General features: G+C 40.2%; 1 protein-coding gene across 9 annotated transcripts in view; it reads left to right on the forward strand.

Annotated features, from left to right (window-relative positions):
* The window catches only part of dyrk1aa (dual-specificity tyrosine-(Y)-phosphorylation regulated kinase 1A, a), a 114,786-nt gene that overhangs the window by 16,506 nt on the left and 85,543 nt on the right, over positions 1 to 12,737 (forward strand). Inside the window, exon 1 of one of the 9 annotated variants that reach the window (XM_078232726.1) lies at positions 6,039 to 6,130. The exons of the other annotated variants lie outside the window; for them this stretch is intronic. The gene's annotated coding sequence lies outside the window, so the exon portion shown is untranslated. Of the gene's footprint in view, positions 1 to 6,038; positions 6,131 to 12,737 lie in introns of those variants that run through there. 9 annotated transcript variants of the gene reach the window in all.

Here is a 12,737-nt window from a genome sequence, read left to right on the forward strand (position 1 = left end):
GTCTGGGGGTCTATATTCAAATCTGTCCCTTTTTTATTCCTAAGCTCTACCCACAAAGCTTCATTTGATGCCCTTGCCAAGATATTATCTTTCCTTACTGCAGTAACTGCCGCCTTAACTAATAATGCAATGCCTCCTCTTTTACCCCCCCTCTCTGTCTTGCCTGAAGATTCTTTATCCCGCGATGTTGAACTGCCAATCCTGTCCCTCACTCAACCACATCTCTGTGATGACTATTATATCATAATTACACACGTCAATCCTTGCTCTTAACTCATCCACATGACCGTTAATACTCCTGGCATTAAATTAGCTACCCTCCAGCCTTGAAACCTACTACCGCCGCATTCCCTCTGACCTGATTACTTCTCTATGTGATACTGTGTCCCTATTTTGCTAACAGTCTGGGTCCCCTCCCCCTGCCAAACTAGTTTAAACTTTTCCCAACAGCACCAGCAAACCCGCTAGCAAGGATGTTAGTCCCACTCTGGTTCAGATGTGACCATCCCGCTTGTACAGGTCCCACCTTCCCCAAAAACGGTCCGAGTGGTCCAGGAATCTAAAACCCTCCCTCCGACGCCAACTCTTAAGCCACGCATTCTTCTGTGCTATTCTCCTATTTCGGGTGGTGGGAACCAAAGCAAAGGTGAATTAGCTGAAAGGGAACCAGAGAATAGGGCCAGTAAGACTCAGAGAAACAGCAGGCAGGGTGAGGTTGCTAATCAGAGGGTCTGGTGGACTGAAGTGCATTTGTTTCAATGTGAGAAGTGTAACAGGTAAGGCAGATGAACTTAGAGCTTGGATTGGTACTAGGAACTATGATGTTGTTGCCATTACAGAGACTTGGTTAAGGGAAGGACAGGATTGGCAGCTTAACATTCCAGAATACAGATGTTTCAGGCGGGATAGAGAGGGATGTAAAAAGGGTGGGGGAGTTGCACTACTGGTTAAGGAGAATATCATAGCTGTACTGCGGGAGGACACCTCGGGGGCTCATACAGCGAGGCAATATGGCTGGAGCTCAGGAATAGGAAGGGTGTAGTCACAATGTTGGGGGTTTACTATAGGCCACCCAACTGTCAACAGGACATAGAGAAACAGATATGTAGGCAGATTTTGGCAAGGTGTAAAAGTAATAGGGTTGTTGTGGTGGGAGATTTTAACTTCCCCTATATTGACGGGGACTCACTTAGTGCTAAAGGCGTGGATGGGGGAGAATTTGTAAAGAGCATCCAAGAGGGCTTCTTGAAACAATATGTAGATCGTCCAACTAGGAAAGGGGCCATACTGGACCTGGTATTGGGGAATGAGCCTGGCCAGGTGGTCGATGTTTCAGTGGGGGAACAGTGACCACAATTCAGTAAGCTTTAAGGTACTAATGGATAAAGATAAGTGTAGTCCTCAAGTTAAGGTGCTAAATTGGGGGAAGGCTAATTATAACAATATTAGACAGAATTTAAAGAATGTAGATTGGGACAGATGTTTGAGGGCAAATCAACATATGTCATGTGAGAAGCTTTCAAGTGCAAGTTGATAGGGATTCAGGACTGGCACATTCCTGTAAGGATGAAGGATAAGTATGGCAAGTTTTGGGAACCTTGAATAACGGGAGATATTGTGAGCCTAGTTAAAGAGAAAAAGGAAGCACTTGTCAAAGCTAAGAGGCTGGGAACACACGAAGCAAGTGTGGAATACAAAGAAAGTAGAAAGAAACTCGAGCAAGGAGTAAGGAGGGCTAAAAGAGGTCACGAAAAAGCATTGTCCAGTAGGATTAAGAAAAATCCCAAGGCTTTATATACATGTATAAAGAGCGAGAGGGTTGGCCCACTCAAGGACAAGGGAGGGAATCTGTGCATGGAGCCAGAGGAAATGGGCGAGATATTAAATGAGTATTTTGCATCAGTATTCACCAAAGAGAAGGATTTGGTGGATGATGAGTCTGGGAAAGGGTGTGTAGATAGTTTGAGTCATGTTACGATCAAAAAGGAGGGGGTATTGGGGTTCTTGAGAAACATTAAGGTAGACAAGTCCCCAGGACCTGATGGGATATACCTCAGAATACTGAGAGAGGCAAGGGAGGAAATTGCTGGGGCCTTGAGAGAAATCGTTCTATCCTCACTGGCTACAGGGGAGGTCCCAGAGGATTGGAGAATAGCCAATGTTGTTCTTTTGTTTAAGAAGGGTAGCAAGAATAATCCAGGTAATTACAGGCTGGTGAGCCTTACATCAGTGGTAGGGAAATTATTGGAGAGGATTCTTCGAAACAGAATTTATTCCCATTTGGAAATAAGTGGGCATATTAGTGAGAGGCAACATGGTTTTGTGAAGGGGAGGTCGTGTCTCACTAACTTGATCGAGTTTTTCGAGGAAGTGATGAAAATGGTTGAGGATAGGGCAGTGGATGTTGTCTACATGGACTTCAGTAAGGCCTTTGACAAGGTCCCTCATGGCAGACTGGTGCAGAAGGTGAAGTTGCATGGGATCAGAGGTGTGCTGGCAAGGTGGATACAAAACTGGCTCGGTCAAAGAAGACAGAGGCTAACGGTGGAAGGGTGTGTTTCTGAATGGAGGGCTGTGACAAGTGGCGTTCCTCAGGGATCAGTGCAGGGACATTTGCAGTTCGTAATATATATAAATGATTTGGAGGAAAATGTAATGGTTTGATTGGTAAGTTTGTGGACAACACAAAGGTTGGTGGATTTGCGGATATCGATGAGGACTATCAGAGGATATAGCAGGATATAGATCAGTTGGAGACTTGGGCAGAGAGATGGCAGATGGAGTTTAATCCAGACAAATGTGAGGTAATGCATTTTGGAAGGTGTAATACAGATAGGAAATATACAGTAAATGGCAGAGCCCTTAAGAGTATTGATAGGCAAAGGGATCTGGGTGTACAGGTACACAAGTGACAAAGTGGCAATGCAAGTGGAGAAGGTAGTCAAGAAGGCATACGGCATGCTTGCCTTCATCGGCCGGGGCATTGAGTTTAAAAATTGGCAAGTCGTGTTGCAGCTTTATAGAACCTTAGTTAGGCCGCACTTGGAATATAATGTTCAATTCTGGTCGCCACACTACCAGAAGGATGTGGAGGCTTTGGAGAGGGTACAGAAAAGATATACCAGGATGTGGCCTGGTATGGAGGACATTAGCTATGAGGAGAGGTTGAAGAAATTTGATTTGTTCTCACTGGAACGACGGAGGTTGAGGGGCGACCTGATAGAAGTCTACAAGATTATGAGAGGCATGGACAGAGTGGATAGTAAGAAGTTTGTTCCCAGGGTGGAAGAGTCAATTACCAGGGAGCATAGGTTTAAGGGGCAAGGTTTAAAGGAGATATATGAGGCAGATTTTTTACACAGAGTGGTTGGTGTCTGGAACTCGTTTCCGGGGGAGGTAGTGGAAGTGGATACGGCAGTGACTTTTAAGGGGCGTCTTGACAAATACATGAATAGGATGGGAACGGAGGGATATGGTCCCCGGAAGGGTAGGGGGCTTTAGTTCAGTTGGGCAGCATGGTCGGTGCAAGCTTGGAGTGCAAAAGGGCCTGTTCCTGTGCTGTAATTTTCTTTGTTCTGTACTCACTAGCTCGTGGCACTGGGAATAATCCAGAGATTACAACCCGAGAGGTCCTGCTCCTTAGTCTATTGCCTAACTCCCTGAATTCTTGAAGCAAAACCTCATCCCTCTTTCTATCTATGTCATTGGTAACAACATGTACCATGACCTCTGCCTTGTCACCTTCCAGCTTCAGGATGCCCTAAGCCGTTCAGTGACATCCTGGACACAGAGCCAGCCGTGGTGCCACTGCACTGGCTGCTGCTGTTGTTTTCCCCCGATAGACCATCTGCCTATCGGAGGAAAACCTTTTGGGGCCTCGGCAACTAAGAGCATTGCCACCAATGGTGGAGCACTTAAAAATCAAGAGGCCTGATTTAGAAGAGTGCAGATATTTGAGGGTTATGTGGCCTGAGGAGATTAGAGATTGGGATTTGAAAACCAGGATGAGAATTTTAAAATTGATATAGCTCAACAAGCACTGGGGTGGAAGTTGAACAGGAATTGGTACCAGTTAACACATTGACAGTAGGGTTTTGGTGTAATTCATGTTTACAGAGGGGGGAATATCAGATTTCTTTGGAATTGTCAAGTCTAAAGGTAACAAATACATTATTGAAGGTTTCAGCAGCAGATGAACTAAGGCTCGGTTGAATTTACTGAGGTGAAAATAGGCTGTTTTAGCGATGGCAGGAATATGTAGTTGGAAGCTCATCTTTAGGTCAAATGTGACACCATGGTGGTGAGCGAACGTGGCTAATCTTGGCCTGTTGCCACAGAAACGAATGGAGTCAGTCAGCTTTGAAGCAGGGAATGAAAATGATGGCTTCAACCTTTCCAGTATTTAATTGGAGGAAAGTTCTGCTCTTCCATGACTGGATATTGGATAAGCACTCTTAAGATAGAATAGCAACAATGGAGGGATCGAGAGAGATGGTGGTGAGGTAGAGCTGGGTGTCATCAGCATAAAAGTGAAAAAGCATTCTCAAGAGATTTATACTTCATTCCTCAATTATTTTAAGTAGGGTTCATATACCTTCACAGGGTCTGAAAACATATTAAACTATGCTGTAATGAAGCCTTGTTGTAGTTCTACTTCAAGCAGAGCAATATTTTTGCATTGTTATTGAAATGACAAAGCTTTATTACAGCCAGCTTGTGCATCAATGCACCTGTATAATTCACAAATTCTAGTTGCCTATGTGATGGTGGTGGCCATGGCAAGTAGTGATTGGCAAGCATGTCATAATAGAAAAGCAAAAAAAATCTTCAAAAGACAATAGCATTTTTGTTATGACAGTCATAAAAGGTATATATTTCATAGGCTAGTTTTGCATTTGGGCAGATAGGAATTCTGTGGTTCTGAAACTTAACTCAAATTTTGAGAAAACTAATGACCATTTGAATTAAGGTATTTCTTTGTGTGGCAGTGGAGCTGACAGTCCAACAGCTTTTTCCAAGTACGTTTTCATTAGCTACTGCCAGAACTAAATAAAGCTGCCTGGACTAGAAGTTATACTGTTTCCCATATAATTTATTCTTGTGGGGTGCTGTGTGTAACAGAGGGTGTATCAAATAGAAACAAAAGAGGACATATGTTAGGCATAGAAGAAGGGTTTTAGATCAGAATGTGGTTGTGGGCATGAAAAATAAAGAGCAGTCAGATGAAGAGTTTGCTTAGGTTGCTTTAATTGTGTCAACCCAACTTACATTATGTTGCACTGAGCTGATATACTTTGTCAATGTAACCTCGTTAAAATTTTATTGAGTCAGTATGTTTGTTATGGAATATTAGGCAATGCATTAACACAAGAAAATCATGTCTTTGATTTAGATCAATAATAGCAATATTTAAACAAAGTTCATCTTAAGACCTCAATTTCTCTTGTATCCTTGCCTTCATTTTCCAATTTACTGCTTGCCTTTGCTCACTCTTATCTTGCCATCAGTTGTTCCTCCTCAGCCTATATTGATTTAATGATTGAAGCACTTGCTTAAAATTGATTTCAAATTTCAGTCCACTAATTAACCTTCGCAATATTTGATATCAGCCATTATATCATTGAATTCAGAACGAGGATATTCCTGTGTTTAGGAAGTAAATGCACCCGATAATAACTCAAATCTGCACGTAACTAATTTTTCCAGTAGGCCAATAGAGTTGGTAGAAATTATGTACTTTTTATCAAGTTTCATGTGGAGTCAAATGCCTTCCATGTGAAATTTAATGGCAAGTTTTCTCATACAAATGACATAATTTGTCATCACTTGGAGATAGTTGTATCTTGCATTAATTTGCGTGTAATTGATTCAATTTTCCATGATTTTAGATTTGGAGTGAAATGTATTTAGATTGCTATTGGTAGAAAATTTGTGAACACGACTTTACTTGGAATTGCTTGTACTTCTCAGCTATTCATTTGATATGTCAGTGTCTTATCTGGAATTTTTTTTTTAACCATGCGCCTGGATCAGCACTGAACTTTGCCTTTGATTTGTGCTGTTTCAACTTTCCCTTGGGCATATGATGGCTGTGTAGAGAGACATTAGTGGTCTACTGCCTTTTCTGGAGGTAAGTACAGACTTTTATGAAGGATAATCAATCATGTAAAAGTACAATATTGTATTGCTTATCAGTAACATTTAGAGTTGAATGTTAATCTTGAGAGATAAACATGCTGTACTCAATTATCAGTAGTATGGTTGCTGCCTAATTATTGGTTGGCTTCTGGAGTATTCTAAACTGTAAATACTTCATTGGCTGCAAAGTGCTTTGGCATGTCTTGTGATCGTGAAAGGCACTACATGCGCTATATATGTGCAACTCTTTTTATTTTCTGTTGTAGGAAAAAAATGATGATATTGCATTGACTTGCATCTATTTGGGCATGGTCAGCAGTGGCATTACGAAGTGCACTCTATCCTACATTTTCACAGAAAACTTTCCAATCTGCTTTGATTATTGTACGGTTTAATTACATTTGTTGTGGGATTGTATGCAATGGTGTATGTTATTCAAACTTGTCACTTTGCCTTTTTTGGAGCTAGTTGAGAGATGTAACGAAGGATGTAAAGTAGCCTTTTTCACATCATGAATGGTGTTTCATTAGTTGGTGATTTAAAGAGGAAAGAAATATGCAAGCAACAGGTTAATGGTGTAAGGTTATTGGCAGGGAGAAGCCAAATGGTTTCAGTGGATGTATCTTTATGAATTGATAATCCAGCTTTAAGTACTAGGGAACATATGTAAATGAACAGTTAATACTAAAATTTTTCATATTTAATTTGATTGGTGATGCAGTGTATGATACAAAAAGTTAATTGTTTCCTAGTGCAGTTGTCATAGCAATTAGTGATATTGTGTTTGTCTATGGTGATTAGATTTTAATGTGGCTGGTATTGACTTGGTCTAGTAATGTGTGTACAAATTATTCTTGGGCATGAGGAATCAATACAGATGTTCCAAGTACCTAAATATATGCAAAAGGAGGATTTATTTCCTTACCCAATTTTTTTGTTCCTTTATCAGCTTTTCTCCTGAAAGTGATTGCTTCATTTTGAGGTGCTGGGCTTTGGGCACAGAAGATGACTTAAGACAGGATTTTTCAATTATGCCTTATTGTAAACATTAGTAACTGTTGGGGCCATCATCGAGCCTGATCCTGCCTTATCTGTCATGTCCACACACGAGTTTAAGGATTAAACTTCAGACTTTTTGGTCTGTATGGCTTGGTGCCAGAAATTGGAAATTTTAGCTTGAGACTTTATGTCCATCTGTTTGTTTTAGCCCTTTTATAGCATAGTACCAGCTGTGAAATGTTGACTGTATTAGTGGTAGACAATGCCTTCCCATAGCTATGTTATACAAGATTTTAAATTTCACATTGAAATGTGTGACTTAATGATGTGATGATCTATCTAATGGTTACTAAAGGACACTTGGATTTGTTTTTGAGTAAAATTTCTATGGTTAACTTTTCTCTCAAACGTACCCTGGTATTTATCACTTGCCAGTTGTCAAAACGAAGAAAAGAAAAATCACCCTGCCAAACATTGTCATTGTAGTTTAGCTATGCATGACAAATAGTTAGGTGGTTTCTCTTTGACTGACACAGATGAGATGCGTTGAAGGACCTTTTTCTGTGCTGTATACCTCTGTGACTCTGTTTGAATTTGAGGAAGCCATTATGGGTTTAACGTTGCAAATGGGTTTGTCTTGAAATACAGATCCTGTATTTTGATTAGTTTTTTTTTAATGTGTGAAATTGATGAAAAAGGTTTCTTTGGACTGCTGTATTTAATAGAATTTTAATCTAATAAATAGTTTATTTTACCAAATAGGTTTTCCTAGACCAAGAAAAGCCACCACTGTCTCCAACTGACTTGTTTAGGTGATATGGAGACAAAAGTGTCTTTTCCAGTTCTTGAGAGATTAAGAATATCACTGCTAAATCTACTGTCACAATTGGTGGCCAAGGCTTACAGTATCATGATGTTTTGGCAAATGTACACATGCAGAAAATTAACATCGTAATTAATGCCTGTATGCAGATTGTAGATATATTTTGTCATGCCCATTAATGAAACCTGCATTCTATTTATTAGCTCTTTTTAGACCAGTAACATCTAGGAAAATCCGATGGGAAATATGCATTCCTTGCTCTTGGACTGCGTAACACAAACGAGTCACCAAAAATCAGAAGGCACCTTAATTGACTGTGAGCAAATATTTCAGATGAAAGTAGCAACAGCAACAACTAGTGTGAAACATTTTGGTACAATGCTAAGTCAGATATTAGCCAAGACGTTAGTGAGTGAGATGCATCCTGCATTGTGGGGAAACTATGATTCTAAGTTTACTTTAACATGTTGTTTCAGCAATACCTTTTGCCAAATAAAAAGTTCATGACTTATTTTTAAACTTGATGGGGATTCCTGTGAAACCAGGAGAAGTGAATCGTGTGACCTATGTTATCAGAATCATTCTCTTTGACCCTTATTTTAGTATTGATCGCTCTGCTTGACCTGTATTTGAATACTGAGCAATAAAGCATGAGTTATTTAATTCTCATAACAGCAGAAAGTTGCTGGCCAAATGAGATCTAATGAGATCTATATGATCGTGTTACCTCTGTTAATTGTGATGGTGTGGTTGACCATCACGTTTGTGCATAAGCTCTAATAACTATTAATTTATTTTAATTGGTTTTGGTGACAGCTGTGAACTTCACGAGGAGTCCTTTTGTAAATAACAATCACAAATTGATGTGGTGCACCTGTTAGGATGGGAATAAATACACCCCAAACAGTAGGATGTAATAATGACTAGTGTTGTTCAGCTTTGCCACATCCTTTCTCCCTCATTCTTGTCATAATTAACCTGCTTACTAACTCTGGTGTGCGTTGCCTGATTTTTAAAGATTTGCAAGACTGTATGAATCAGGTTAGAATTAAAGCTTAATTCTGGCCTATCACAGTTGAAAGTAAGGATCACCTATACTTGGGCTGTGTGTGTTGGTTTGTTCTTTCTGTTGACATCCCCATCCAAAGTAAATAACTAGACCATGATTGCTCTGTTTATGTTTTGTGACTATCCACTTTAATTTGAATCCCCTATGTCAACATGGAAGTTCAATGCTTGGGGAATAACTTCATATTCGTATGATAGCAACATTGATCAGAAAATACTTCCATGTTTGCACTGCTGTAAATAGCTGGACCCTGGCTTGAGACTACTAAAATCAGTCTGGGTAGCAATGTAAGGGAGTCTACGAAGTGAAAGGAATTAATCCTTGGTTTTATAAATGGTTTTATAAATTTAAGTAATGTAAATGGGTAAGCAAGTGCTTTAGCCTGTACAATTGTTGTAAAATCTCCAAAGTGTGACTTGCAGTAATATATGCAAACACAGTATAAGGCCCTAAGCACAAATGAGTTAAATGACCCATTAAGTGGTGCTGTTGATGGAGAGGAATGTTGGCTGGAATATCTAGAGACTTGTGACACCCTTCAGGTAGTGCAAAGATCTTTTTACATTTATCTAAGCAGGCATATGATGCCTCCTTTGAATATCTTTTCTGAAAAATAGTATCTTTGACATGCAGCATTCCTTGAAGTGGGTTACAGCACCTACTTGTAATGATGCTTCATAGGATTGTTATCAAACAAAATTGTGCAGCTAACCAAGGAAAAAAATCTTGGTTAAAGAGAGAGTTTTCAAGGAGTATCTTGAGGAAGGAAAGAAATGGTGAGATTTAGTGAAACAATTCCAGAGTTTTGGCAGCTGTCAGTAATGGATTAACTAAAATCTGAGATGCTGAGTGCGCTCAAGTTAAAGAAGTGCTGATATCCTGGAGGGCTGAAGCAGATTAGGTTAGAACAGGGAGACATTTGAAAACTCTGGATTTTAAAATCGAGACGTTGCTTAATTGGGAGCCAGTATGGGTCAGTGAACTCAGGTTTGATGGATGAGTAAGTATCATTGGATATGAAACAGTACAGGCAGCAGAGATTTGATGGCCTCGAGTTTCCAGCAAGTATAATGTGGGAAACCGGCCAGGATTACGTTTGAGTATTCAAGTCGAGAGGTAACACAGACATGGATAAGGGTTTCAGAAGTAAGGTAATGAAGGTGGAAATAGATAATTTTAGTGACCACATGGATATATGGAGGAAAATTCATCTTGGGGCCAGATATGCCACCCTAGTTGCAAACTGTCTACATCAATCTTGGAGTTGTCGGCTAGGGAATAGACTTTGTGGTAAAGATAATGATGGCTTTGGTCTTCCTAATATTAGATGGAATTGCTGCTCATCTAGTACTGGGTTTTTGATAACAGTCTGGCAATTTGGAGACAGCGCAGTAGTCATGAGAAGCAATAAGGTGGAGCTGGATGTTGGGGTAATAGTGGAAACTATCCTGTGTTTTCAGATAATGTTGCTGAAGAGCCGCCTGTAGATGAGAAATAGGAATGATCCTTGGGAGAGACCAGAAATAAGTGTGGGAAGAAAATCCATTACAGGTTAAATAAAATGTGATCAGCTGAATGGAGTCTATCTGCCCAGGTGAACAACAGCAGGAAGAGGTTGGAGGTCAACCATGTCAAAGGCTACAGAAAGATCATGAAGGATGAGGAAAGATGGTTTACCTTTGTTACAGTCACATAAGATATTTGTGACTTTGAGAGCAGTTTTGGTATGGTGATCAGGGTGGAAATATAATTGGAGAGATTCAAGTGTGATATTCTAGGAAATTTGGGTACAGATTTGGGATTTAGCAATCCATTCGAGCAACTTGGGAGAAGAGAGGTGGTTGGAGATGGGGCAGTAATTTACTCAGATGGAGGGATGAAGGGTTATGTTTTGAAGAGAAGAGTGATGAAGGCAGATTTTAAAGGAACTTGAATTTATGACCCTATTATCATAGAATCCCTACAGTGCAGGAGGAGGCCATTTGGTCCATCGAGCCTGCACCGACAATAATCCCACCCAGGCCCCAACATGCAACCCCATGAACTTACCCTGCTAATCCCCCTGACACTAAGGGGCAATTTAGCATGGTCATTCAACCTAACCTGCGCACCTTTGGACTATGAGAGGACCTGGAGGAAATCCACACAGACACGGAGAATGTGCAGACTCCGCATAAACTGTGACCCTAGGCTGTATTTGAACCCAGGTCCCTGGCGCTGTGAGGCAGCACTGCTAACCAATATACCACCATGCTGCCCCAAAATTAAAGCAGGAGTGTTACCAACTGCGCGAAGCTGATTTGAAGTAGTGTATAATTTTAAAGTTGTAGAGTTTTGGAACTGATTCTTGAAACATTCCCTATTTTGATATAATACACAATTGCATGATTTTCTTATAATGCTCAAGCAGCCAAGTTGATATCTATTTTCAAAGTGTTACAGTGAACTGGAGGATTTCCAGTTGGAGCGAAGGCACACAAATTAGGAAAACCATTTCTTTTCTGCAGAGTTGAGAGTAAGAAATTGGAATGATTGGGAATTGCTTGATGTTTGATTTCAGTAGTCATAGAATCCTACAGTGCAGAAGGAGGCCATTCGGTTCATCGAGTCTGCACTGACCACAATCCCACCCAGTCCCTATCCCCACAACTCCATGTATTTACCCTACTAGCTAGTTCACCTGACACTAAGGGACAATTTAGTATGGCCAATCAACTTAACCCGCACATCTTTGGAGTGTGGGAGGAAACTGAAGCACCCGGATGAAACACACGCAGACACGGGGAACATGTGCGAACTCCACACAGACAGTGACCCGAGGTGGGAATCGAACCCGGGTCCCTGGCGCTGTGAGGCAGCAGTGCTAACCACTGTGCCACCATGCCGCCCCTAATCAAAGATTGATTAGATCTTTTTTTCAGGAAAAATATTCGCGGGATTTTAGCATGGTACTACATAATGCTTCTTTCAGCAAGGCAGCCACAAGCTTGGACAAACCATACTAAAATGCTTCAGAAATGAAGCCAAGCTTTAAATGTCATAGTAACATGCTACTTGCATATCCAGTGCACCTACCCAACAAGAGTTGTTTCACTATATGAGATGAATCTGCGTATTTGCAGGTCATTAAAAGTTCAAGTTGTGTTCGATACATCTGGCTTTAAAATTTGTATTTTTTAAATTTAGAAATATTTAATTCAGAATCATAAGCATGATGGCATATTTTAATTATAAATCTTGATTTCTGATCTTCTATGCTCCATATCATTGGTACTTGAGCAGCATTATTCACTCTGAAAGTTGAAATATTACATGATAGGCTGTGTGATGTATCGATTATTTTAACAAAAAGGATCTGTATTTTAGCTTTATTTAAAAAAAGTATGCTGGAGACTACTTGCTTTGGTTAGAAGTAACCCTTTTAGTGGGATACCAGACCAAGTATTTTTAGGGAATTAGAATATTTTGCTGTCGTATGATATGCAAATTGCTGTCTGTCTGTCTGGTTTATTGTGACCTGGATTGTTTGACCTAAACAAATCCTTGCTTTGAGGTTTGTTATCTCATTGCACCTACTATCAGTCTTTAAAATAGGAAAAATGCCATTGTTTCTTAAATCTAAAGCCATCTGACAATTGCATTATCCATTTTTTAAAATGTTGCTTGTACGAAGAGTGCCATTTTCAGTATGATTTTTCTGAAAGCTTA

Source organism: Mustelus asterias, chromosome 17 (genome assembly GCF_964213995.1).
Source record: "Mustelus asterias chromosome 17, sMusAst1.hap1.1, whole genome shotgun sequence".
NCBI classification, from domain to species: domain Eukaryota; kingdom Metazoa; phylum Chordata; class Chondrichthyes; order Carcharhiniformes; family Triakidae; genus Mustelus; species Mustelus asterias.